Genomic DNA, 27,171 nt, shown 5'->3' with positions numbered 1-27,171 from the left:
GTCTTCTGAAGTGTAAGTCCTTGTTAAAGGTGCCTTTATTGACTAGCTAAAGTGATCTAACATCCACAGATACACCTATGGATCACATAACCACCACTATGGCCTTCATTTTAGATTAAGATCATGTGTACATGCTGCATGGTTGTGCTCTGGCAGAGGTGGGTCGAGTACCCAAAAATTGCACTCAAGTAAGAGTAGCATTACTTTAAAATATTATTACTCAAGTAAAAGTGAAAAATAGTTGTCAAAAAAGTTACTCAAGTAAGAGTAAAAAAGTACTTGGCAAAAAGCCTACTCAAGTAGTGAGTAACTGTTTGAAATGTCCGATTTATTTTATAAATAAATGCTATCAGACAAACAAAAATAAATAAATATACAAATTGTAGTATTTTCAAATAGAATATATGTAAAAACATCAAAAAATAAGGCACAAAAATCCTAATTTCCAGATTTCAGTTTTTCACAACAAAGCTTTTTTCAGCAATACCTACAGTAAATAATATAAATATATAAACAGTGCAAACAATATACAGCGACAAGATATGCTGTAAACTTTATATTCATTTTTGCTCCAAATGGCACAGCAGCCTCAGAGAAAACATTAGAACGAGGCAACTTCAACATACAAGGCAGCTCAGTTTACCATAAATTGTATAAGTGCGCATTTATTTCTACATATTTAGCAAAAATGTGCCATTTCTTCACTCAGTGAAGTGATGGTTAAGCTTCAGCAGCAGTTTGCTGTCAAGGTTCTTGCTGTGAAGCTGTAACTGTTTAGCAGTTAACAGGAGTCCTGCATGACTGAGAAGTCCTTCACAAGCTCCAGATGCAGGAAGAGTTATACTGATTTTAATCGACAGCTTCCTGATGTGAGGAAAGCTATGCAATAGATCCACACCTCCAGTGAATGGACATGAAAGGTACCTCTCCAGCTCCCCTGCTTCTGGCTTTCCTGACCCCATGGATCCATCATCTTAGTCGATTAGGCTGTTGTTTGCGCTGGCCTCATCCAGCTCTGAGTCTAGGTGATGTCTGATGAAGTTGAGACCTGTGGAAAGATGTATGGTTTTCAATAGAATTAGCTCTGGTCATTATAGTGCTGTACACTGGCAAACTGCAGATGTTTGGCAAGAAGATTTGATCACACTGGAGATGTTTTTTACTAACTCTTGTCCAAAAACAAAATCTTGTCATTCATATCCCACACAAACAGTTTGCAATTAATTCCGGACTGCTAGCCAATAGATCATCCTGTTTGGCTGTTACTCTGGGCATCACTGTGTTTCTCGTCTTTTCCCATAACGTGATATAGCTCTATTTTTCTTTTGCCTGGGTGGCAGCTCTACGCTTCCGTATCCGAGGCTTTTCAATGTGGCCTCACAAAATTATCACGACTACAACAACCATGAAAAGAGTTGGATGGACATTGCTGATCAATTGCACCTGTCTGGTCAATGTTTTTCATTAGTAATTTAGCAAAGTTGATGGTGGTGGTGGTGTGTGTGTGCCTGTGTGAGTGAAAGACAGAGAGAGGGAGAGCGAGGGACAGATTTTGTATGATAAGCTTCATGTTATGGACACACAGTTTGAGCACTCAAGTCGCATCAGAGCACCAGGCCGTATAGTGTGAGACCCTGCATCGTGATCTATGAACTTCTAACCCCTGACATTCAATTGTACAGTTTGAGCAGGAGCTGAATAACGCGACTGAAAAAAAAATCGCAGTGTTTGTCCAGCTTAATGCAGACTGTTTAAACTAAACAAGCTGCTGTTTCACATAATAAATCATGTCACCCGCAGTATTGCCTTCTGTTTTAACAGTTAAAGCAGTAGAGACGAGCTGTTTGCATGTGCGTGGGACTCTAGCGTCATTAACCAGGCTAGCTGTTAGCGAAACATTCTTTGTATCTGAGGCCAAGGGTGTTCATCCTCTTCAGCTCTAGTGTAGACAACTAGCTCTGCCATGTTTTCATATGTTTCTTCTTTCCGTGTGTCCGCTACTTTGAAACGCTTGGGCGGCCACAGTTTGGTAAAACAGTTACCGGAAACTCCACTGGCGGCATATTATCTAGTGTGTTAAACTTTTTTTTTTTAAGTAACGAGTCGAATTTTGCAAATGTAGCGGAGTAAAAGTACAGTTTCTTCTTTACAAATGTACTCAAGTAAAAGTAAAAAGTAAAAGTACATTTTTTTTCAAAAACTTACTCAAGTAAATGTAACTCTTTACTACCCACCTCTGTGCTCTGGACATGGTTGTATCTTTTTTATGATTAATTTTTCACTTTACACAGTGGAGTAACCAGGCCATCAATCTAAATGAAACGAAATAAGACCAGAAACATAAGCAAAATGAGACCCATATATCAATACTTTTTTTTTTTCTTCGTGATTTTCTGTTTTTGGCAACATTTCTAATTTTTCCATAGCTATTGGATTCATCTAATGCACCATTAGTTGAGCCCACTATAGTGAGGTTTGCATGATAGTAGATGTCCAGTTTTAGGCGACTGTGCCTCCAACCTTATGGCAATGTTGGAATAATCACATATGTAAAAAAAAAAATCAGAATAAAACTTTAAAGATGAAAGACTGTAATTTAGACTGCTATAAAGTTAAAGTCACTTGAAGCAACTCAAAGTTTGGATTTGCACTTCTGACTTTGCGTGGTCTATCCTCCATCCCACTTGTGAGTAATTTGTTTTGGCAGGGGGATCTACTATCCATCCCACTTTCTTCCTCTTCCAAACAGAAATACAATATTTTAATATTGTTTTCTAGTCACATTGCAAGTGGCAGAGATCAAGTGACTGTTTGTGCCAACAGCTTTTTGTGGTATGGTGGAACAGAAGAGTAATACCTGCAAGCAATCTTTACATTTCATAAAGAACACTACAGTACATGCCCTTCACATTTTTTGGCAACAGCTGTTAGGTATTCACTCAAGTTCTTCATATTAATTGTCTATTTGCTGAAGTAGTCAGAATTGAAGGCATTCTTCCTTTGAAATGGAAGATTGTTTATTGTATAAATGCATAGATTGCATGTATTGCAGGAATCCTTGAATATGGAGAAAACTTCTGATTGGATATCACTGAGACGTCCTCCTTTACTTTACCCACAACCTGACATGAACATTTGTCTTGATAAAAGAACAACAAGCAGTACGTTTGAATTTTACCCAAATGTTTTTTTTTCCACAGAGAAAGTAATTGTACTTATTGTCTGTGTGTGAGTGTGTGTGTGTGTGTGTGTGTGTGTGTGTGTGTGTGTGTGTGTGTGTGTGTGTGTGTGTGTGTGTGTGTGTGTGTGAGTGAACCAAATACAATGCCTCAAGGTCTTTTCAAATTGAAAATGTAATGACCCCCAAAAACGTTGTCCTTCAGTGTGGTATAAAGTAACACTGGTTGAATATTTTTAACCATACTATAACATTTAAACCAGTCTAGGCTAGAGCTGATATAGATTTAACATATAGATTTAACAAACTTTATTTACATCATATTGCATATAACATATGATATTATCCACAAGGTTTTACAATTGCTACAAGTTTTTTTTTACCTGACAGCTGTTTTTGAACTGCTAATTTAAAACAAAAAAAAGGTATATTTCTGATCCAGACTTACTGGAATTGCTTAGAAGACATCATCTTACCCTTAGCTGATTTATTAGAGGGTTTAAAAAGGTTAAAAAGTAATCATGAAGTAGCCATTTAGTAACTAAGCCGAGTGCAGAGGTGGCAAATTATGTTCTGGTCATCCGCTGTTTAATGGTCAGAGTTTTTTATCCCGTGTCACATCTGGCTCCATATTCTATTCCTCTTCTTACTAATCACTTTAAAATATTGTTAGCCTGCCTATTAGGCATTAACACAAGCAGCTCTTTTGAATGCTATCATTTACCAGGCATTGATTCCCATTGTCTTACTTAACCAGGCTGTAAATGACCTTTCAAGGAGAAAGATGATTAAGGTGATCAAGAGGGAGCCTCATGGTGTTGAATTATTTTCAACCTCTCAAGGTTATACCTTATAGCAGCCAAATAAAGACTACCTAATAACACCTAATGTTGCATGTTTCCTTTCCACTTGTGCTTTTTTTAAGCTTACATTGGGATTTTGGCATGTAAGAAGTCAAAGGCATAGGATTGACTTTTAATGAGAGCCTTCTGAACAGTTTTCTCTGCATCCGTATGCTTTTTAGCTCCTTTCACATATACAATTATAGATTCTTTTGAGACAGATTTATTGATTGATTGAATCACCAACCAATGTGTAGTTTAGCCTTAATGTTATAATGATGATTTACACATTATTAAAGTCAAGTATGATTAATGGTTGGATTACTTACATCAGCTAGGTGTCAATGAGAGTCTTTACAGGGGGATTTTTACCTACTAAAGCTATTAAAATCATGTTACACAGACTACATGACATACTGGATAATGTTGATTGTATTCACCCATCACTGTTTACTGCAGATGTTACAAATGCAAATGCAGCTCACTAGCAATTCATAGTACCCCCCATGCCCTGTTTTTTCATACCTTTTTATATTGGCAATAATATATACAAACCTGGCAGGTCTTCATAGACCTATACTCAGTTTAATACATTTAATACATTTTGAAATCTATTAAAAATTAAAAAAAAAAAAAAGACTAAACGCAAGTATGTTAAAACTGCTATGGAAAGGTTCACACAATCTACACCTCAATCACTGCACTGAGTAAATGAATGAATCATTTTTCCAAAGTGAAACCACTGAAAAATGACATGGTCTTTATCTAACCTTAAATCTTGCTAAGTAAAAAAATGCAAACACAGATGTGCACTACTTATGTTTCTTTGGGGTTTAGTGGCCATTTACTGTTTTTTTCCCCTCTGTTTATCTGCCCTATGGCAGGCAGGTTGTGAATAGATGGCCCACTCGATCCCTTATGAGCCTGAGCAGAAATACAGCCACACAGAGGATTAGAGTGAGAGAGGATCGGCCGTCAGATCCAGATGCTGCAAATCTGCTCCCAGCCTCACATGTGAATAGGTATACCATTGTTTAGAACACTGCTTGTTTTGCAAGAACAGAGACATGGCCGTGGAGATAAATAAGCTGAAACTGAGGTTACACCAAATCTAAATCTGCTATGATACAGGATTACAAGGTTTATGTCATGCTTAAATCTTTATCCTCTGATTGTCACTCAAGATTTCCTCAGTAGCAAACTTACTAAGCCTTTAATGGTTGTGCATTAGCAGATAATTCTAACAGAAATATGGGAGCTGTGAAGAGATGTATAGCATGCTGATGATAACCAGAGATGGGCAGTAACGCATTACTGTAATCCGATTACTTTTTTCAAGTAACGAGTAAAGTAAGGGATTACTATTGCAAAAAAGGTAATTAGATTACTGTTACTTTCCCGTAAGCACGCTGCGTTACTAAAACCGTGATTTTTTTGCAAGAGTGTCTCATGACAATGATGTAAGCGAGTGAGACGTTCGTGACAACAGCTGTGTACAGATCAACAATGGATGATATAAGGAGTGCGGCAGAGAGTATGCCTGTGCAGTGTTTAAAGCGTGGAAGTACTGACCTTACTTTGAATTTGATTCTGTAAAAAGTGACAAAAACATTAGCGTCCGCTGCTCACTGCGTGGGAAGAAAACTTCTTTTTACAGCAAAAAAAATCCCCCTAAACTTCCAAGCAAGCACCGACAGTACACTGCCACGGGAATGTGAAACTCCCAGATCCTTCCACTAACCGCTACGACACACCTGCACCAGGGCAAACCTCCGCCTGCCCCACTCCTGCTATACAGGTGAAAATAGAGCAACAGGAGCGCTGACTCTTTGATTTTATTCATTTTCTGCTGTAAACACAAAAAACTATTTTATTTTATATGCTGGAATATGCAGAAATTAGGTTTAAATGTTAAACAAATTTCTTCCAGTCAGAGAATGTTGCATATAATTTAATATTTGCTTGATGCGTAAAGTTAATGGATTAAAACTAATAAAACTAGTTTCAAAAATAGACTTTTTCATTTGATTACATTTTATATGATGGATTATGCAGAAAAAATAGAACTGGGCTGAAAGATCTATTGCTTTATTACCTATTCAGGTTGTAAATCATTTTTTAAAAAAAGTAACTAAGTAACTAAGTAACTAATTACTTTTGAAAATAAGTAATCAGTAAAGTAGCAGATTACTTTTCAGGGGAAGTAATCAGTAATTAGTTACTGATTACATTTTCAAGTAACTTGACCAACACTGATGATAACCTATTGTCATGTAACTGGTTTCATGGTTATGACTCAAATTGTGCTCGTTTTGGGTAATTTGATGAAGATTCTACATTGTACACTGTATTTTATTCCAAAGACACACTGTTGCACTAATGCAGCGATAGCTCTCTTACCATAATTACAACATGAAATGCCTTCAACACTCACATTAAGGTCTGTATGGAAAAATTATTGTTAATTTTTTTTCAGTGATCATCTTAATGTGACAGTCTACAGTGTCACTATTAACACTATTAACACTGTATTAACACTATCCGCTATTAAAAAAAAGTAATGTATGATTGTGCCAGAGGCACTTCACGTTTTGTGATGAGGGCATAAAAAATATTTATTCATTAGGGGATATCAAAATTATAATGGGTGATTGGGGAAACTGATGACTAATAAATTAAAGCTTAATTTCTGACATTAAAGTAGTGGGGATAGCTCAGGATTCAGCATGATAATCTGCCAAGTACAGTAAATAATATGGTTTTTATTTTAAGGATTTGAAAAACATTATTTGACATAAATCAACACAACCAAACTTGCTAAAGAATGTGACTTTCAGATGCATAATTTGGATGGACTAAATCACATATCATCTATAACATAAATCTGTTTTTTTCCCTTATCACCTTTTTTTCCTTTCAAATTTTACACAGCATATTTCAGCTGCCTACATCATCTTTGCATCACTAAATTCTGATACTTAGCCATAATCCACAAAAGAAGTTACACACTGGCTAAAAGGAATACATAATTTCTTAATGCCCACGCATTCTGGCAACCAAACCTCACATAACCCTGAAAGTTTGTCAGACCATATTTGCTTGGGCTGTACTTTACTGCCCAAACAGTGGCAGAGAGTCAGTTGGCAATATGGTTGGCAACAACTCGTCTGCTGTCACTTATAAAATGGTCTCAAAGAGAAAACACTGAAAAAGTAAGAATGAATCTTTGATTTTGATAAGTTATTTGAGCCATAATCATGATGGGTATGGGGAGGTCAAAATGGCTAATTTTGTACATGAAAAATGATTTTGTTAATATTCACAAAAATGATGTTAGTTACTCATTTCCACTGTACATTATTTAAACTAAAAATAGAAGGTAGCTTAAGTTTACTTCTTTGCGAAAGGAGTTCATTGCTTATCAAAAAAACATATTGACTTCAATATATTCTGAACTTCTCAAACAAATTTTGGCACATGACAGTTTTATCCAGTATTTCAAAGGATGTAATATATGACTTTATTTTATTTTTTTTATGTAATTTTTGGCACTATAACATATGGCACTGCTTAAATTATTTATATAATATGTTGGTTAAAATCCCTTTCCTTTCTTTTCTTTGCAAGCCTCCCTGAAATCAAAGAGATAGTCTGAGGAAGCTCTGCGAAAACGTGTGCTGTCCTCACTGGTATGGTTGAATAGATATGCAGTGTGCATGTAGTGTTTAGCATCTTTTAAAAGACAGAAGCGCTTAGAAATATTTAATAACTTTATGTAAAATGCTTTTTATTGGGATCTCATTACAGATTTCATTAACCTCAACTGACTCAGAATTTGTAGTGTCTCTGCAATGAGAATAAGGGCTCTCATTAATTTATTTAGCCATTCATTCATTCCATAAGTACTTCTGTTCAACCAATGTTCAAAGCACATCTTGAGCCATAATAGAGGCAAAAAGTTTAAATGGTTGTCTGCTGAAGTTCAAACCAAGGGCCAGAAAGTAAGAAATGTGACTTAAATCATGGTTGTAAGTCAGGCAGATGTTTCTTAAACTGCTGATCTACAGAGTGCTTCTTTCTTTCCAAAAAAAAAAGAGAGACAAAGAAAGCATGAAAGAAGGAATTGCTTCTTGCAAGGTAATAAAATGGACAGTGAGTGTATATAATTTGTGTGATAAATGTTCATGTTTTATCATTGTTAATATCAGTACACATGCTAACAGGTACCATTTGCACATGGCAATGATTTGTAATATATTGGTTATTTAATGATGAACTGATTTAATAACTAAGCCAGTTATTCAGTCCCTTCACTCTAGTATCACAGTTAGAACATTTTAGAGTTCATTATTTTAAACCATGGTTTTAATTTTTTTTGTTTTAATTCCAGATACATGAATGAATCAAAAACTGAGCAAAAACTGGTTAAAGATGGAAACTACAAATTCATTCTTCTAACATGAGCCTTATGGGCCAAAGGAAGCCACTGATAAGCGGTACAGTTAGAGATTAGTGAGGATCAAAGTGGACATTAAATAGGATGAGAAACACACTGATGCACTAATTATCAAGTCTGTGAAATATGATGAATTGCTTTGGATTTCAGAAACAACTTTACTGTGGCGTTAGTAAAATATTTTCCATTGGCTCTACACGCTAACCCAATTCAAAACGATTTGTGACTGCAAAGGAGTAAATATGGATGTGGACAATTACACAAGTGATCAACTAGTGAAATATGCACAGGCCTGCAGTCTTGCCTTTCTGTCCTATCTCTCGCACACCTTACAACATTATTTTATTGCTGCTGAGCCCTGCAGGAAATCACTTGTGATGTCTCGTACCCTCCAAAAACATCATGAATAATGAATGGAAGATCTCAAAATAAATAACACACATTATTAATGTATTCAGAGCCTCATTTAGAGGGGGCAGCTGTAGGTGCCACAGCACCCCTTTCTCACTAAATATGTGAGCATGTAGAATCACAAAGAACACTAAACAATGGGAAGGGTATTGTGCACTTCATCAAATCTGCAATGCAACTGAAAAATAACAAAACCAAATAATGGAGAAATGGGAATTTTAGAGCGAGGAGAAGTAGGGCGAACGTTGAGTGAAGAGTGTGTTGGAGTGGTCAAAAAACTCCTGGGCTTTCAATGGGCAGATGGCACACTCAACGTTTTAGGTCACACAAACACAATTTTCACCCACCATTTATTCTTTGTCTGTCCACAGAGGACAGATTTATAGTGCATGATCCTGTAAATATCCGCAAAAACGACAAGAATCTCACTGAAGATTTTTTTTGGGGGTTCTGAGTTGTACCCAGTTCTCATGACCAGTGATCATTCTAAATATGAAGGTTAGATCAGAAAAAGAAACTGAGGTTTGCTGTTTGTGCAACCGTGAAGTAGGTGGTCAAGAGGTGAATGAGGACGCAACTTAAAAAATTTAGTCAGTCAAATGATTTCTTGCTTTTGTTGCTAGAGCTGCAGAATTACACATGGCTACCAACCTCTGAGGGTGTTTTTAGTCATCTGGCCTCTGGTTGTGCAGCGTCTTTGGGTCCTCTGGGTTATTAGGAGAATTCTTGTTTCTTGTTCTGGTGCTTGTTTAGTTTAAATCTTGGAATTTGGGAGCAAAGTAAAAATTCTGGACTTTGTGTCAAGTTGTTCTTATGCACTTTTGGTGGTGAGGTACAGCACATTTTGTGCCTGGTCTGAAATTGTGTTTAGGTGGGCTATGGAATGAAGCCAACAGCTACAAAAATGCCAGGGCTCAGAGTGTCCCAGCAAAGCACCTCTTGCCTGATATGTGGTCTACCAGTGGTCAGCTTGAGAACAGCTGATTGGCTTGTCCAGCCATAGATATTCCAACTCAAGCAGCACTGGTGTCCTGCTGTATGATGAAACACTATAGCTAACTTTGACCACAGAGAATGTTCCTGCATACTTGTATTATAATAATAAAAAACGTTAGAAAGATCAAAAGGAGTGAAATGATATTCTCTACTTAAACAAAGAATTAATGGCAAATGCCTTTAGTTTTGTTTTTGCAATTCACATCAAATGTGCAAAAATTATATTTGCTAAATTATACTAAATTGATTGAATTTCCCACACCTTTCTGCTTTTAGACACTCGACATTTTCACGTGGTATCATTTTTAAAATTGAATGTGCCAAAGCAAAACTAAATAAATAAATTGTGTAACTGTGCAAATAGCTACAGTTCGTTGTGATGGTTTAGTTAAGAATATGTCAAATGGCGTGCTTGAATACTCAAGCGATTTTATATATTAAAAGGTTTAATTCATGCTCTGAGGCAAATATGTAGCAAGAAGATTTTACTGAAAAGGGGGGTTTACTTAATGATGTCTCCCTCAACTGGAAAGCAAAGAGGGCGGTGCTCTTTACTACCATATGCCAGACACACAGACAGGCAGGTCGACAGTTATGAAGACAGATGAATGATGCAACGCCTTCAGCACTGAGGGAAATGAGATCAGATGTTGACAGCTAGATCGACAGATCCCTGGTCTGGCATTCAAATGTTTTCTCACATCTCTTATTGCATGGTTCATGAATGGATACACTCTACAAGATAAGACATACTGTAACTGGCCTATCTGTAAATAAATGCTTTGCTTTTTTCCCTTTGCTCTATTATACATGCTGTATAATATACCTGAGTTTAGCATATGTGCAGTACAGCAGGTTGCCTAAGATAAACGCTTCACAAGCAATAATCTTCCTGAAGACCTGAAGTCTTTGGTGTCAGCCGCCATGTTAAAAAACTGCATCGTGTAGGCCTATTTCATAATTCATGTACAACTCAGCCAGCATTTATAAATAAGTTCTAAGGTGCTGAAGCCTGTGAGGGAATATAACACATATTAATCGACCTCCAGAATTGTCAAAGGTGTTTCTTCTCTTATCTTTCATTCTCATTTACTTTGTTTTATTTGCAGTATAGCATAGGCCCCTCTCTCCTGATGATTCTTACAGCATTTTAAAATACAAATAGACATGATATAAATAACCCAATATAAACAAAATCTAGTCTGTCATGGGAGAGCAGTCCTATGCGACAATCTGCCCGAGGCCATCATCAGAATACCATACACCTAACAGCAGAAGCGAACCAGTAGGTGGCAGTGGCGTCCCATTTGCAAGATACACATGGGAGGAATCTGTCTGTCTCTGCACTTAAGCTAAATCACTCTCTCTCTTTCTTCCTCTCTGTCGCTTGCTTGCTTGCTCGCCTGCTGGATGTTTTCTGCCACGCACGCACACACTAATAAACAACTATTTGTGTTTGTTTCCCCCTTTTTTAAACTGACCAGTGAATAAAAGGGGCGATGGTAAAGAATCGGTTAATGAATGCCAGTCTTCAGGACGACATGAACGCACACGGTGAAATTTTAGAAGCTGTAGAAGTTCAAAGAGAGCACCATGAAGACTGAAAGAGAGGGAAAACAATATCTCCTGCCCTCGCTGCTCCAGTCCTGCGGTTGACGGCAGAGTCGATCCACCAGCAGTGACTGGCGGAACAGTCTCAGTTGGAGAAAGCAGCTTGTCAGTGGGAGGTAACCTACATGATGCCCCCTCCTGAACTTATCAATTCATCGTCCGTCCGTGCTGCGCCCGGCGTTTTATTTTGGTACGAAAATGCTGAGCGCACTGAGGCACTGTAAAGCGCACCGATGGATACAGCCTGCTTGCACGTCTTGGAACGGGTTATTTTGTGAAGCAGCCTAAAACACACGGCAGTCTACAAGAGAGAGAGAGGAAGCCTGGACTTGGACAACCACCCATTTGTGGATAATAACCCTAAAAAAAAATTAAACATTAAATAAAAAAAACCTTACCCCGGTGTGTGTCACATCAATGGAGAGGCGAGGGTCGAATATCCGAAATATACAGCGGGGGCGCAGAAGTGATGACAGCCTTTGATGAACCATAACTCCCGTCCAGACAAGGTGAGATCAAAGCTCCGTTCGGAAAACATGTAAGAATAGAGCTTTTGGTGTATAACGAAGGCTCTTCACACTTGGGAGCCGCTGCCTGAATTTGTGATGGGGTTTTAAAGGCTTCTGAAGGATACCGCCTGGAATTTTTTCTTCCGATGCTGCATCCCAGAATAACGAATTTCCCTCTTAAATATGGAGAACGGAGCAATCTGAAGAGAGAGATTATCTCTAATCGTGACAACTTTATCACTTCAACAACATACAGGATACCCTTTCAATCACTGTACTGCGGAACTTCTTTTTATCGGTAAAACCAGGAGGGGGAAGAGAAATAAGCATCTTGAAATCCGCACTGGGCTGTGCGGTGAAATTTAATCAGGGCTGATAGCTAAGAAGCAATAGGGACTTGATGAAAAGTTACATTTGACACGTAGGCGAGCAGTCGGGTTCTTAAAATAACCCCACCTTAACAGCTCAACGTGTGGATGATGGTCTACCGTAAGGTCTACATGAAAGGCTTTAAGAGCATATTATTGATATCAGAGAGAAAATAAAAAGTCGTCACTTGGAGAAAATCTTGGACCACAGTGGGCATCGCTTTGCCACGAGTTGTTTCAACAATGGCACTTGTGGGTGCCTTCTGAAATGTGCGTCTTGAAAAGGGAGGAAATATCGGATGCATTATCATCACTGTGAGAGTTAATTGCATTGCATCCGGACTAATGTTTGGATTACATACAAAGTCGTGTTGAGACGTGGAAGAAAATGAGTGTGAAAAGCAAAGGTAACAAAGGATTCTCCAAAACTGCCTGAGTATTGCGGATTTTTTTTTTCGATGCAGTTTTTGCGGAGGCAGCGGAAGAAGAGCTGTTCTTCGCCGGCGGAGATCTTCCAGACCTTGGCATTTCTCTGTAAATAAGTAAGTTATTGTTTATAATGTACTGGGAGGGAAAGCATATTTCTAAATGTCTTACTATTCTCTATAGTATAACTATCCTATTCAGCCCTTTCGCTCTGTTGGATGTCAAAATGCGGAAGTTTATCTTCGCTGTTTGATGATTGATATGTACAAAATCAGCACGCAGCGCTCCCGAGGTTTTGCCATTTATATTACTTATACTGCGACCTCTAACGAAGAGATATTTAATTGTAGGGTGATTCAGAGCATCATGGAATGACGCGCGCTTTCGCATTGGTGTGCTTGTTTTAACTGCGCGTCTTCGAGTGCGCAGTATCAAGATTAGATGTCTTAAACTCTTAAAAGAAAAAGGGAGAGACCGATTTGAGCCTCTAAATTAAACAGGTAAAGAAGAATCTTTGTGAATGGAAGTGCACTTAAAGCATCTGATTTTGGTTTTTCACACTGTAACGTGACTAAACGGGGACACGCCACCTGCAATCCCTACACCCGCCTATCAATCCATCCAGTCTGTACTTCTGTGCGCTCAACCTACTTTCAGTATAGGAAAGTCTGCCATGTTTTAGCACGTGTTCTTGTACGCTACAGCAACCGCGAAAAATACTTAACATGACCCAAAACATGTTCAAGTTAGATTTGAAAATCCAAGCTTTGGATGACCTAGCTGACGATTGATTAATGACCAAATATTGTGTTTTCTTCCTCTCCACCCTCCCCCTTCTTTTCTCGGGGTCCCTTACACAAAAAGCACTTGTTCACCGCCCTCCGTGGTAGCCGGAGAGGGAGCTGTCCTTTCTCCTGGTGCTGAAATTAAAAGTGGCGGCAGTCACTCATCCTCTACTCAGCTGGAAAAGGCATAGATGTTATAGATAATGGCTCAAGAATCACAACCACTAAAAAGGCTGAAGAATATCCTTGACTGTGTGCAACTAAGCAACAGATGTGATATTGGCGAAGTTCATAGCATTTCATGTGGCACAACATGTTTTGTAAATCATTTTGTAATCTGACTCATTTTACCTGCTCCTCGAATTAAAGATTAAACATTTTATTAAAGTATCAACCCCAGCACATATACATACACCACACCCACAACTCATAAAATATGCAGATAAGTACATGAAGTGCCACTGGTTGTGTGTTATGTTGGTGGTGGGCTTAAAAATAGATGTTTGTCAAGAAGGTGACAAACCAGTGTTGGTGGTAAAAGCATAAATAGAGGTGGCTGTCACTCTTGAGACAAAGAATAAATTGCATCTCTCACCTGTGAAAGTGAGAAACATGGCAGACATTATTCACCCACTTGAAAGGAAAGCCCTCCATATGATGGAGTGGCATCACCTTGGGGAGACAAATTAGACTGCTGATTTTATGTTTTTGCCCTGTCAGAGGCTTATGCAAGATAAATCCCCCCTACATTTTCCCAAGTTTGCTGATGTTTGTTGGCAGCTGGTACAGAGTGATTCATAGTAATAAGCAGAGAGACTCTTCCTCCTCCCCATTTAACACTACTCAAACCTTTTTTTCATCCCCGTGGAGATTTTCTTGGAGAGGGAAATGGGTTGTAGCTATGGGTTGTAAGGATCCAGCCAAAATAAGGAGCAAATGGGTTTGAAACTGACTGATTCACTGGGCCACTCTGGATTAGTGCTTGTTTATTTCACTACACTAGATGGACAACAACTGTATCTCCAGTGTGTCCCTATTAGTCCTTCTAAACAGTAGGAAATAGCCTTAGAGCAGGTGCAACTCAGGGACCAAGTGGGACTTTCATCTGCTCACACAAATCCAGTCTTCGGCTGATGATGTTTCTACCATAGACATCTGTTTCATGTCCAATTTCTCTAGCCATTGTTGTCTGACTTATCTATTGAAAATCATTCCAAGCAGCCGCGTCAGAAAATTAATGAACTTGTCATCTGGGAAAGGGCACCATTGCAATAAGGTGCCAGGGTCTTGCAAAGCGACAGGCTGTATACCCATGTTCCCTCCCCACACTCCCTTTGTCATTTTTCCCCTCCTCAGCTTGTGACTCAGTTCAGATCAAGGCCAGCACTGTGTGCCTTATAATAAAATGTTCATTTTTCAAATCGGATTAATCTCTGTAAAGCCTGGCTTAGGACACCATTAGCATTCATTTCTTTCACTGCCGGGGACTTGTATCAATAATGGAACTACCCCTACATTTTTCATCTTCTCTGGGTATAAAATCTCTCAGGGGGTTTCATTCAGTGAGAAAGAGAACAGTTACAGTGATCCGTTATCTACTCCCTTTTGTATTGGAAACCAGCAGTGCAATGCTGGGGGTCTTGAGTGCTAGGCTAGATAGGAGCTGAAAGCCATAATGCTGGAGGTGAAAGGCAGAGGTGGGACCAAGTCATTGTTTTGCAAGTCTCAAGTAAGTCTCAAGTCTTTATCCTCAAGTCTCAAGTCAAGTCTCAAGTAATGTCAGGCAAGTCAGAGTCGAGTCTCAAGTCACTGGTGTAAAAGTCCGAGTCAAGTCACAAGTCTGAAACTTTGAATTTCAAGTCCTTTCGAGTCTTTAAAAAAAACAAACGAAAAAATAATGTTGCAGTTATGCTAAATGTAAATATTAGACCATGTAATTTTAAAATCTGTGTTTTTCTCAACACATGACAAAATAGTGAACTTAGAAAATATACACAAATTGTGAAATTGCACCTCTTTAAAATGCAGCTCAATTAAACCTAGCTCCAAGAATAATTTTCACCGACAGTTCTGAGATAAGCTGCATGTTATTCTTGGATGCGGTTGTAGGACCGGCTTTAAAATCGCATGACAAAAATATCATACACATTAAAAAAAAACTGTATCACCAACATAGCCTGGACAACATTTGCTAGTTAGATGAATTCAGCTATCTCATCTTAGCATATTTATATGCATATTTATAATCATACGGTTCTTGGAGTGAGTGCACACACTCATGAAGTTTAGTAACTTCCGGTCACTGCAACAAGCCCAGGTACAGTTTACCGACAGATGGGTGCAGGACCTTGAAACGCACCGTGTCGAACGAAAGACCATCGTACGTATCATAAGTTTACCAGTCTCACAAATCGTCGTCATAAATATACATTCCTTAACCGTTTATTAATAGGACCTTTGAGCTCAACGGTAATTAATTAGTAGTGGAAATAATTTCTGGTAGCATCACAGAAATGTAGCAGTGACAACAATATTGTATGCTGTAATCGTACTGGGCAATTAGTGATACAAAAAACCTGTTTTATCCTGTGAATAAAAGTATATGTTTTTGTCAATGTACCATAATAACAGAAGCGAAACACAATATTGTGTCAGGACAATTCACTATTTATGCACAATAAATAAAGGAGCATAGCGCGACAATTTCTGTTCAGCGGCAGACTTGCTTGTAACCTATATCACCAATTATGTTATGAAAATGACGTATTAACTACTAAAAAACACTGACCTTCGTGTAAATGCTTGGAGCAGACTAACCTGTGAGCTGGAGGGTTCTGGGACGTTATATTTGATCTTTGAATGGCTGCAATCCAGGCCATCCCTCGCCTCTTTGTTACTTCGGAAACATGGCTCGAACAATTTCTCTTCAACGACGTAATCCGATAACAACCGATCTCTTTACCCGTCGGCTTCCCGTGGCTGTCATGCGACCGGCTATTGCAGTTAATAATACAACGGCTTCTTGACATTTTTGTGTTTCTTTTTATCGCTGTATAACTGATTTTAATTGAAAGCCTGCGTGCGCTAGTACCGCTTGCCACGAGTTCCCAGAATCCTTCGCGGTTCTACCCGTGAATGACGTCACATTTTCAATCTCTATATAATATGCATGTTAAATTTTATATTTGGGGTAAAATATCAAGTCTTTTCAAGTAAACCGGTTCAAGTCCAATTCAAGTCCCAAGTCATTGGTGTAAAAGTCCAAGTCAAGTCACAAGTCTTAGAACATTTTTTCAAGTCAAGTCTAAAGTCATAAAATTAATGACTCGAGTCTGACTCGAGTCCAAGTCATGTGACTCGAGTCCACACCTCTGGTGAAAGGAGCCTTCATACGAAGATGATGTTGATAGATATGGTATAATTAATTATAATAATAATGGACTCAAGCTAAAACCATATACTTGCAGTAATAATTAATTGTGCTCTTAGCTTACGGTACATTTGGATTTTAGTATTGTGAATGTATTTTTATTAAACACCCCGTTGAGCATAACTATACATAGTGGCACAGGGTTTATGGCAATATTATATCCACATAGATATTATATTAGAGAAACTTGTAAGTGTGTGGAGCTCAAGAATAGGACAGAAGCAGCAAAAATATATTTTGAAGCTGTTGGAAGTGCATGTCTAAAATCCACAGTCATGGCTGATGACTGCAGATTTTAGACATGTGGGTGTGACATGTTGATTAATCATGCATAGCTGAAGAGGTAGGCGAGAAGAGAGTCACCTTAAAGGAAACATCTGAAAGATGCTTTCATAAGCCAGCGGTGGATTACTACTAATGTGATGGCTACTGACACAGTGTTGCAAATCTGCATCTTATGCAGCTATTGTGAGTGTGATAAAGAAGCTAACCTCAGTTTCTTCTTCTGGATGACGCATGTAATCTTTTGAAGAGAGTGCTGTGGTAAAATGTGGGAATTTGTCACAGTTTTGTCACTGTAAGTGCACTATATCAGTGGCTTCCTCATGTAGTCGTTACAGTACTCTACCACTGTGTAAGATCATCTGAACCTGAGATTTCTTTTTTATCAACTAGACACAAGCAAGCATCTTGGGCACAGCACAGCACACATGCACCATGAATGGTATCTGCAGCAGCCCTGCTCATTAGTCATCCTTTCCTGCATGTCTGTCTGAATGTTCTGTCCAAAAGAAAGAACAGCTGAGCAGGGGGACGGCCACAGCACATTCCACCATCCGATGGATTAATCAATTGGTGTTCCAGCTCAGCCCATCCAGCTCAGCCCATCCAGCTCAGCCCATCCATCTCAGCGAATAATCTGGGAGACATCATAAAAGTGCCATTCTATCATTCTAGAGGTCAGAGAGCATTGCTTCTTTTTTTCTGTCCCGGCTCCCACTCACATCGTGGGAACACTAGTAGACTGAATGAAATGTAGATAAGTGTACTCGGTGTGGCAACATTGTGCGGTGTTTGCTGGTGTTTTGAATCAACATAGATTCAAACATTTTTGCTACTGTGATTCATGGCTAATAAAGAATTCTTTCAACTCCATCATAATTGCTCTGATTCGTTGCTTCCCTTGTAAAATTCAGCTAAGAGTACTGACCTGAATTCAGGATGCGTCATTACTCACCGCTTGCCTTACATCACCCACCTTACCAGTCATGATGATGGTGTCTTTTCGACTTAGTAATCCTCACCTTCCTCTTCACTGCCAGTTTCTCTTTTCTTGACCTCACTGGAATGTCACATGCTACTAAAATGAGAGTGACAGCACCCGAGGTAGGAATGATGTGATGACTCGGTTAATAATATCTTGCTTAATAAGTACAGGGCAAACACAGACACATTCTTTCCCTCTTTCTTTCGCTGTCACACACATGCATGTGCACATGCACAGATACACACACTTCCACAGCAAATTAATATGTATGCACCACAGAGGAGTCATTCTTCCTGTCTTCAGGGCAACTGGGCAGTGTCTGTTTAAAGTGATACTGGCCCTGGCCTCCACATTAATTCTTGCTCTTAAATTAAAAGGTTAAATGAGGTGGGAATGGGTGCCAGGCTATCTCTTTCTCCCTCATTTTACTTTTCTCCAGAATCTGCCTTATGGAGGTATGGATATCTAAGTATTGTTTAAAAAAAAGACAAAAATTAAATTGACAGCAGGTTACAAAAGAAGACATTTCCCCTCAAGTGCTGTTTCCTCAATCTTTTGCTGTTGACAGTGGAATTTAAGAGTGAGCTTTGTGTGCTGGGGGCTTCATACCCTGTGCTCTAAACACTCAAAGTTAAAAACATTTGAACTGGAGATATGCCCTTCAAACAGGTTTTTAGTGGTCGCATAGCAACAGATCCATGACTAGCACATCCCAAGGCAGCTTCTAAGCTGTTAACTAAAACACAGGTTGTCAGTGGACACCAGCTTTTAGTGACAAAACTAAAATCTAAATTTGATACGGTCGGATGTTTTAAAATTAAACACCACAATTCTGTCTTTCTTCACTTTCTTAACAAGGTTTTGTAATATGCAGCCTGAATCCTGTTAGCATAATCAATCTGAAAGAGGATGATGAATGGTGGAAAAGCCATGTCTATATGGTTGCAAGTGTTTAGCTTTAAACATATACTGTTTTTGAGATTAAAAAATATATATTTATTTGACGGCTCTCTGCGGATAGGAGGATTTTTTTGTCCGGATAGTGTTGTGTCCTTAGAAATAGCAAGCTTTATCTGCTGGGTAGATGCACAGATTTTGTATCTCACTCTCCAAGACAGCAAAAATAGCACTTAACTAGGGGTTCCTTATTTTTACCCTTATTGTAGTTTTTGGAGTCCCCAGGTGAAAGCATCAAAGCATAGGAAACCTGGAAAAAGAAAGCAATGACACAATAAAAGAAAAAAAAGATTCAGCTGTTGGAACATAAATGACTTATATGGAAGAGAAAAAAAATCTACAACAAAAAAGTACAACACGGTGCCCAAACAAGCAACAACATATTCTGGCCACTGAACATAAGCCTGTTGATTCACTGACTGATAAAAGGTTATATTTTTAACATTTAATAAGCTCTTTGAAGCATAAGCTGTTTGCACACCATTACATGCAAAATCTAAACTGGCTGATTTGTCCTCAATGGCCATGCATGTGAATTTTGATTATCAAATGGATTCTCTGTAGATTTTTGCTTAGCATATGTATGTGTGTGAAACCACATGCAGGTGCCTTTCAAAACTAGTGTCTTCTGCAGACCCAAGAGTGCAGAAAGAGTGCCTGGGATCTGGACATCTGGGTCTAGCTTTGCCGTCTGTCTCTCAGATCAGCTTTTTAACTCATAAGCTCAGTCGGGCTGGCAATCACATGGTAGCTCAACTGAGATCCGCAGCAGGAGTCTGGTCATCAGTCAAAGCCCCACAATACAACACAGCATGGTCACACACCAGTTAGTCGTCTCATTGTTAGACTTTCAAGTTATACAGACATTGCATCTTTGATCATTCAAAAACAAGCTATATATATAACATGTGTTGCTGACAACTCTAGCACCTTTAAAGATACTCTTATACTCTTATCATGCGTTTTCATTCAGGTACATGTGCATGCACGCAGAATCGTGTTTTTATTTTTTAAATAAATGATATATTTTTGATTTGTGCATCAGTGTATCAGTGAGTCTCAGTATCTTTTTTTGTTGCTTTTCTCTCACTACCCACTCACCCTGTTAGACTCTGACCTTAATGTGTCACTCATCCTAGCACCTGCATGTAGGCAAGGCTGCCCTACTATGATAGTTTTGATCTGACAAGAATTGACTTACACTTGATTTAATCCAAGTTGTCTCTATAGAGTCTTCTGTGGTACCAGTCTGTTTCGCCGCTTAGGTCAAGGCCTTGTGACAGCGGCTGTCAGTCCGCTCTGCAACTGCATGTGTGAAAAGAAATAAAAGCTGCCGAAAATGCTGGATGGAAATAAGAGAACTCATGCATGCCTGGCTAATGGCTCATCTCCCTCATAGACAACAATGGGGCTCAAGAGTTGCGAGTTCGCTTTGTAATTGGAAGGTTGCCGGTTCGAGCCCCGGCTCGAACAGTCTCGGTCGTTTTGTCCTTGGGCAAGACACTTCACCTGTTGCCAGTGTTGGGAAGGTTACTTTTAAAATGTATTCCATTACAGATAAGATAAGATAACCTTTATTAGTCCCACACGTGGGAAATTTGTTTTGTCACAGCAGGAAGTGGACAGTGCAAAAGTTATGACGCAAAAATTAGAATACAATAAGAATAAATACAGTACACAACTGTACAGAATAGAATAAAATAATATACTATATACAGTAGAATAAAATAGAATAAAAATATACAATAAGATAAAAATAGAATACGAATGCTATATACAACTGAGTAAAAATACAACGATGCCAGAAAAGATTATTGCACTTAGTGTTATTGCATATGTATGGATGTGTGTGTTTGTTCAGTTAAAGTCTTTGTTGTGGAGTCTGACAGCAGTGGGGATTACAGATCACAGATTACAGAATACATGCCCCAAAATGTATTCTGTAACCTATTCCGTTACGTTACTCAATGAGAGTAACGTATTCTGAATACTTTGGATTACTTAATATATTATCATGCTGTTTACAACTACATGAATGTGCTATTGTTGTGATTTATTATGGTTACTGAAGGTCCGCGGCTCCGAACCGTAGTAAAGGGACCTCTGGCTAATACGGTGGGTTCTGTGTCGGGCTCGTAGCCGAAAACTAGCTTTACTTTGTTGTCTGGGTCAACTTTGCTTGCGAGAGACAGAGAGAGGCGTTGAAAGGCTGCTCCAACTTAACTTATTGTTTTTGGAGGAAAATACGAACACGGTGTACAGTCGAGTCTTAATAGCTTACTTACAACTGGGCTCGTCAGGCACTCTTCTTGGCTGCAGTGGTTATTATTATATTTACATGCTTCCAGCTCCCTTTTTTGCTTGATGACAGCTCGTACTTTTCCTTTTTCTCCCTCCCTCGCTCACAGACACATAACGGGTATGGCAGTCCATTCTCCCTGCAGCACGGACTACACTGCCTATGATGCTACATTCTTTAGAGGTATACCTGTAGCATTCTGCCTATTAGCTTAGCACAACAACAACAAAAAGGCCTCTCTCACCCAGGAAACACGCAGAGAGAGAGCGTCACCCTGTAACCATGGCAACCGTAACGCTGCCGCCTGGAACAACAGAACGTAGCTGTCAAACAAAACCGAAACAGTCCTGACCCACCACAATATGAAACAGGAAAGTACTGCAGTGTAATCCATTTATTTCAACAAAGTAACTGTATTCTAAATATCACCTTTTTAAACGGTAACTGTAACGGAATACAGTTACTCATATTTTGTCATTTAAATACGTAACGGCGGTACATGTATTCCGTTACTCCCCAACACTGCCCGTTGCCTACTGGTGGTGGTCAGAGGGTCCGGTGGCACCAGTGTCCGGCAGCCTCGCCTCTGTCAGATGTGGATGTGTAAAGCGCAGTGTTGGGGAGTAACGGAATACATGTACCGCCGTTACATATTAAAATACAAACTATGAGTAACTGTAACTGTAATACATTTTAAAAGTAACCTTCCCAACACTGGTAAAGCGCTATACAAATACAGGCCATTTACCATTTACAAGTAGTATGTTTAATTCTAAACATATGAAACCCTTAAACATTCAAACTGTCAGTTTGTCAGGAATTAAGACTGGGAGACAATTATTTTCTTCCTGGTTACAACTCATCAATAAAGATAATTGGAAAGCTGTAAAAAACAAACAAACCAAAAAGCAACACATAACAACAACAAAGTTCTCTATGAATGACTCATGTTTATCTGTACATCAGGGTGTAATTCTAATGGATAAAAACACAAAATTAAACTGATTGGTCTAAGCAGTCATAGAGAGAAAAGCCAAAAGCAAAACTCCTTGCACAGAGTTTTTCTTTGAGCTGTTTTTAAAAAAAAGAAATGTTTGTTAAAGAGCCATTTGGCAGCTGCCAATCTGAAAAAAATATCTGCCAGTTTTAAATGCATCACGTGAGGTGGTTATAGACAGGTTGATAAATCACATTGCTACAGCGAAATCTGGAAATATTAGGGAATGTAATTTTCCTTTTGGGCACTCAGACTGAAAAATTGTACTTGTGTCCACATAACAGAAACTAAGACATAATTCCCAGCAGTAATACACCCAACTGTTTTGTGTCAGTGCTTGCAGATGGGAAGCCTATTAGGAATCACATAACAGAAGACAACAAAGTTCTTGTTAAGTGTTTGTCATATTTTTATTGCTACTGAATTGCCACTTAGCATAACTGCACAAAAGTGGGTCGGATCTCAGGAATTTTGTCTCAGATCTCTGTGAAATAGCTTAAGGATTATATTTCTTCCTTTAAACTTTAGATTTTTCTTTACACTTCTAAGCTACTAACTCCCACACTGGGCTGAATCATAAGTAATCTACTGTCAAACATCATCAAGTTTTAATGGTGATACTCATTTTACAGCATACGATGTTGCATAATATGTGATATTATTTATAATGGAGGATTTTGTGTCATGTGGAACTCAGGTGTAATATTTCTAGTTTTCTAGTTTGTTTGAATATTATGAAACAGCTGTGACCTCCTCATCGAGTCGCGCTATCCATAGAAGAGTCTCTGATATTCCTTGTATGTGACTGTGGTTTGATCCTTCCCTGCTCCGAGTCTGTCGCAGTGATATAGTGATTATGTATAGTAACAGGGGAACGTTCCAGGCTCTATGTTGACTGCTAATTGGGCTCCAGTGTAACGACTGTGTCATATTAATGACCCAGATCCAGCTCATTGTAATATTCATTAGGTGTGAGGATTGCCTTTTCTCTCTGGGGCTGCATAGTACAGAGGTTTATGAGTGTGTGTCTGTTTGTGTGTGTAAACGATGGTGTTTGTATGTCTGTGTTGATGCAAGCGTGGGTGTTGGAAACAAAGGTCGATCACTGCGTACGGCTCTTCTTCACTTGATCCTTTTGTGTTTCTGGAAAGCACTATCCTTGCTTCACTGATTTGGGTTTCCTCCTTTGCAACTTTATTTTTAGGAAAAAGTGATAGGGATTCAAATCTCCACCTGACTTGCAAACAAATATTGAGCCACAAGTATGTCTCTTTGTGCAAAATTACTGAAAAAGATGATGGAAAAACAGACTTGAAATCAGGTGGACTATGCTAAACCATGCGTTTCAAAACAAAATCCAGAATAAACCTTTTTTTTAGCAGAGGCTCACAAAACCCTTCGGGAGACTTACTGTTTTTAGGACAGTGTGGACAGGTTAAAAGAATATTCTGTGCTTGATGAAACAGGTGGGACGCCTATGGTCACTGGCATGCAATCATTCCTCTTCCCCACCCCCACTGATATGGTCTGGATTTGCATAACACTAAGCATGCATGAGCATAAAAGCGAGTCAGTTTCTTTCTGTTTTCATTAGCTTCATCTCTACCTCTTTCTTTAATCTATAAGGGCCCTATCATGTCCAGGCCATCATATTGCTTTTTTTTTTTTGCTCCAAGGCACAGTTCTGCTATTCTATTTCATTTTGCAATGCTTGAATTGGAATGTGGAGTTTTGTAGTTAAAAGAGGTCATATGAATGTTAGGTGCCCCTTACAGCGAAAAAGGTTAAAACCCTTCAGTAAGGAAGTGGAATAGAAACAAGCTCTTCCTATTGTACTCTGGATAAGATCACAGCAGACATGCCTGGTTGACTGCTATAACAGGACAAGGTCTTTTGAAGGACAAAGCAGTTCCGTAAATGCAGAATGTATAAGTCATGAACTGCTGTCTTGCTATTTCCTTATCACTGTCTGTACTGTGGACAATCAACCTCAAACTTCACAGCACCCTGCCCTACGTGACTCTCTCTTAATTTGAATTCTTTCTTTAGTTTCATTTCAGTGTTCATTTTTGAATGATGAACCTTAATGGCAAATTGTGTTTCCTTGTACTGACTAAAGTGATGCATAAAAACAGGGGGTGTTAAAAAGGCTTCTGTCTTCTAAAGACAAATTAGGTTTTAATGAAGAATGAAAGTGGCTCTGTGGAGTCTCTGGCATAAAGTCAGAGCACAGTAACTTTTGTGCAGTGATGAGGTATTCATTATATCCAGTTAAGAATGGCAGCTATCAATCTGTAAATGAGCTGTATAAGTCACATCAATTATACTGCAAGTGTTGGAAGGACACCCATAAATGTCAAAAATGCAAATAGTCTTCAATGGATGGCTGGGCAAACAGGAGAAAGTCTTTTTTCAACCCAAAAAGCTCGGATACTCGATCCTCTCATTTAACGTGACAATGGAGGATTTCATCATGCTGAAGAAAACGAGATTCATTGACTTAGGGGAGATACAGTGTTCTCACTAGTGAAATAGGAGAACAAATCTTCATAACACTGTTCTGCCATTTTTGTACTCATTTGTAACAACATCAAAGGATCAGCTGCATTGTGATTACAGCCTCTGTGAAGTGGACCTTAATCCAAATTAACCGACGGAAAAATGCTGGAATATGGTAACAAGGACTATATTGTTTTGAATACTTCAATAAGAAAGTTCTGCATAAACTTTTAGAATTAAATTAAGCATTTTTTATCCAGTGTTGTCAAGCGACTGTACGTCAGGAACATTTTAATTTCTTTCTTCATATCAAGTGTCTTGTTTTCACCCTTTTTAGTGCTACAGAGGTACAGTAACATGAAGTGGGACACTGGGTCTCTCCTTATGAATTCAATGTATAACAAAAATAAAATATAGTTTGATAACGACTGAAAACACATATCAGTATGTATATTTACTGGTAGATTTATTATTGCTAATTCCAAGTGGGCATTTGCTTGCTTGTTCATCGATGGCAAACAGTAGTGTGCAGCAGTGGAAACAGCTGTTTGGTAAAACCTCATCATCAGACCATTTTCTACTGCTTATCTGGGTCTGAATCACAGGGACACCCTAAGCAAGGAAGCCCAGACCTCACTCTCCCTAGCCACTTCCTCCAGCTCACCCGGGGTACACATAATCTCTCCACCGTGTCCTGAGAGAAAACTCATTTTAGCCACTTGTACCCATGGTCTTTTTCTTTCACTTGTGACCATAGGTGGGTAAATCGACAACTACAAACTACAACTGCAGAATGATAAATAGTCCCCATTGATACAGGTGCTATACCAATCCATGTTTCAATATCATGCTTTCCTCTCCCCTCACTCATAAAGGCCCCTATACTTAAACTCTTCCACTTGGGTCAGCCACTCATCCCTGATCTGGGCTCAGACTTGGAGAGACTCATTTTTAATCCTGCCAAAACAACCATGTCATCTCTCCAAAAAACAGAGACAAGATTCTGAGGCCACCAAGGTGGAAGCTTCCTGCCCCTTAGCGCCACCTAGACATTCTGGTTGGATGCCTGCTCCATGCATCAGTGTGATTGCAGATTGCCTTGAAGTAATGCTTCCACTCCATGAACATATCCTCAGTGAAGTCAGAAGCACCCCACCCACACTGTAAACCGGGTGTGTCGAGTACCACTTTCACCTGATAGTTTGCCAGAATCGCTTTGAGGCTGACTGAAAGTCTTGTTCCATCAAACCCCTCCCACATTTGAGTTTTTGCCTCACCTACTCCCAGAGCTACCTGCTAGTACCTGTCAGCTGCCTACGGAGTCCCACAAGCTAACCAAGCCCAGTGGGACTCCTTCTTTGGCTCGGTGGATCCCTTCACCATCTGGATGATGGGGCTAAGACCTGGTACCTAGTGGTAAAGGTTTATAATAACCTTAACCTAAAAAACAAAACAAAAAAATACTACACATAATAACAGTTTCATTGATTGTTGAAATTTCAACCTTGCTTCTCAGATGACAGATTTTGACTAGATTTTGAGGATCTGAATTTTATAGATCCAGTGGAAATATTATCACATTTTCTTTTGAATTTACACTATAAATGACAAGTTCACTGGGAAGAACACTCCATAAGAGTGTTAGTGTCATTGTGGGAAATATGTAATTCCATATTTATATTATAAATTTAACCCATGAAGTTACAAAGGTTGAACACGTATATCTAATGGTATATTACAGTATATGAGGTCCATTATTATGGGAATGTTCAACCTGCACTCACACAAATAATTTAATTAAAAAAATGTTGTTGCTTTTTTCTAATTGGTTAGAATTTGGCTTTAGGCACTAAAACTGCTTGACTGGATATAGGAAAATATGTTAACGTAGAACCCAATCAGTAGTGATTGAATGCATACTTTAATACAAATTGGTCAGTATATTGTACTTTGGCATAATGTCTGGATAAAATGTCCACGGGACAAAGCATTATCTATTTTATTTGACCGTAAAATATATCACACATTTAGTTTAATGCCTCACCTTGAAAATGGGTAACTGGCCAAGAAGACTGCTGTTCACTCCACATGTCATGTGTGCTGAGTGTGGTTGCTGTAGCTTTTGGTGTGTCAGACCTGC

The 27,171-nt window shown here is 38.8% G+C and overlaps 1 protein-coding gene across 3 annotated transcripts in view; it reads left to right on the top strand.

Moving 5' to 3' along the window:
- Positions 1-11,548: 11,548 nt before the first annotated feature.
- The window catches only part of LOC308392227 (leucine-rich repeat-containing protein 4C-like), a 49,753-nt gene continuing 34,130 nt past the window's right edge, over positions 11,549-27,171 (top strand). The window contains exons 1-3 of one of the 3 annotated variants that reach the window (XM_080875178.1): positions 11,549-12,003; positions 12,836-12,913; positions 17,805-17,971. The gene's annotated coding sequence lies outside the window, so the exon portion shown is untranslated. Of the gene's footprint in view, positions 12,914-17,804; positions 17,972-27,171 lie in introns of all 3 variants that reach the window. The other 2 variants (XM_080875177.1, XM_080875176.1) reach the window with 2 other exon arrangements.

The sequence above is a fragment of the Rhamphochromis sp. 'chilingali' genome (genome assembly GCF_963969265.1).
Source record: "Rhamphochromis sp. 'chilingali' genome assembly, chromosome: 2".
NCBI classification, from domain to species: domain Eukaryota; kingdom Metazoa; phylum Chordata; class Actinopteri; order Cichliformes; family Cichlidae; genus Rhamphochromis; species Rhamphochromis sp. 'chilingali'.
Note: the sequence above shows the minus strand (reverse complement) of the source record. Positions and strands in the feature narration are given on the sequence as shown.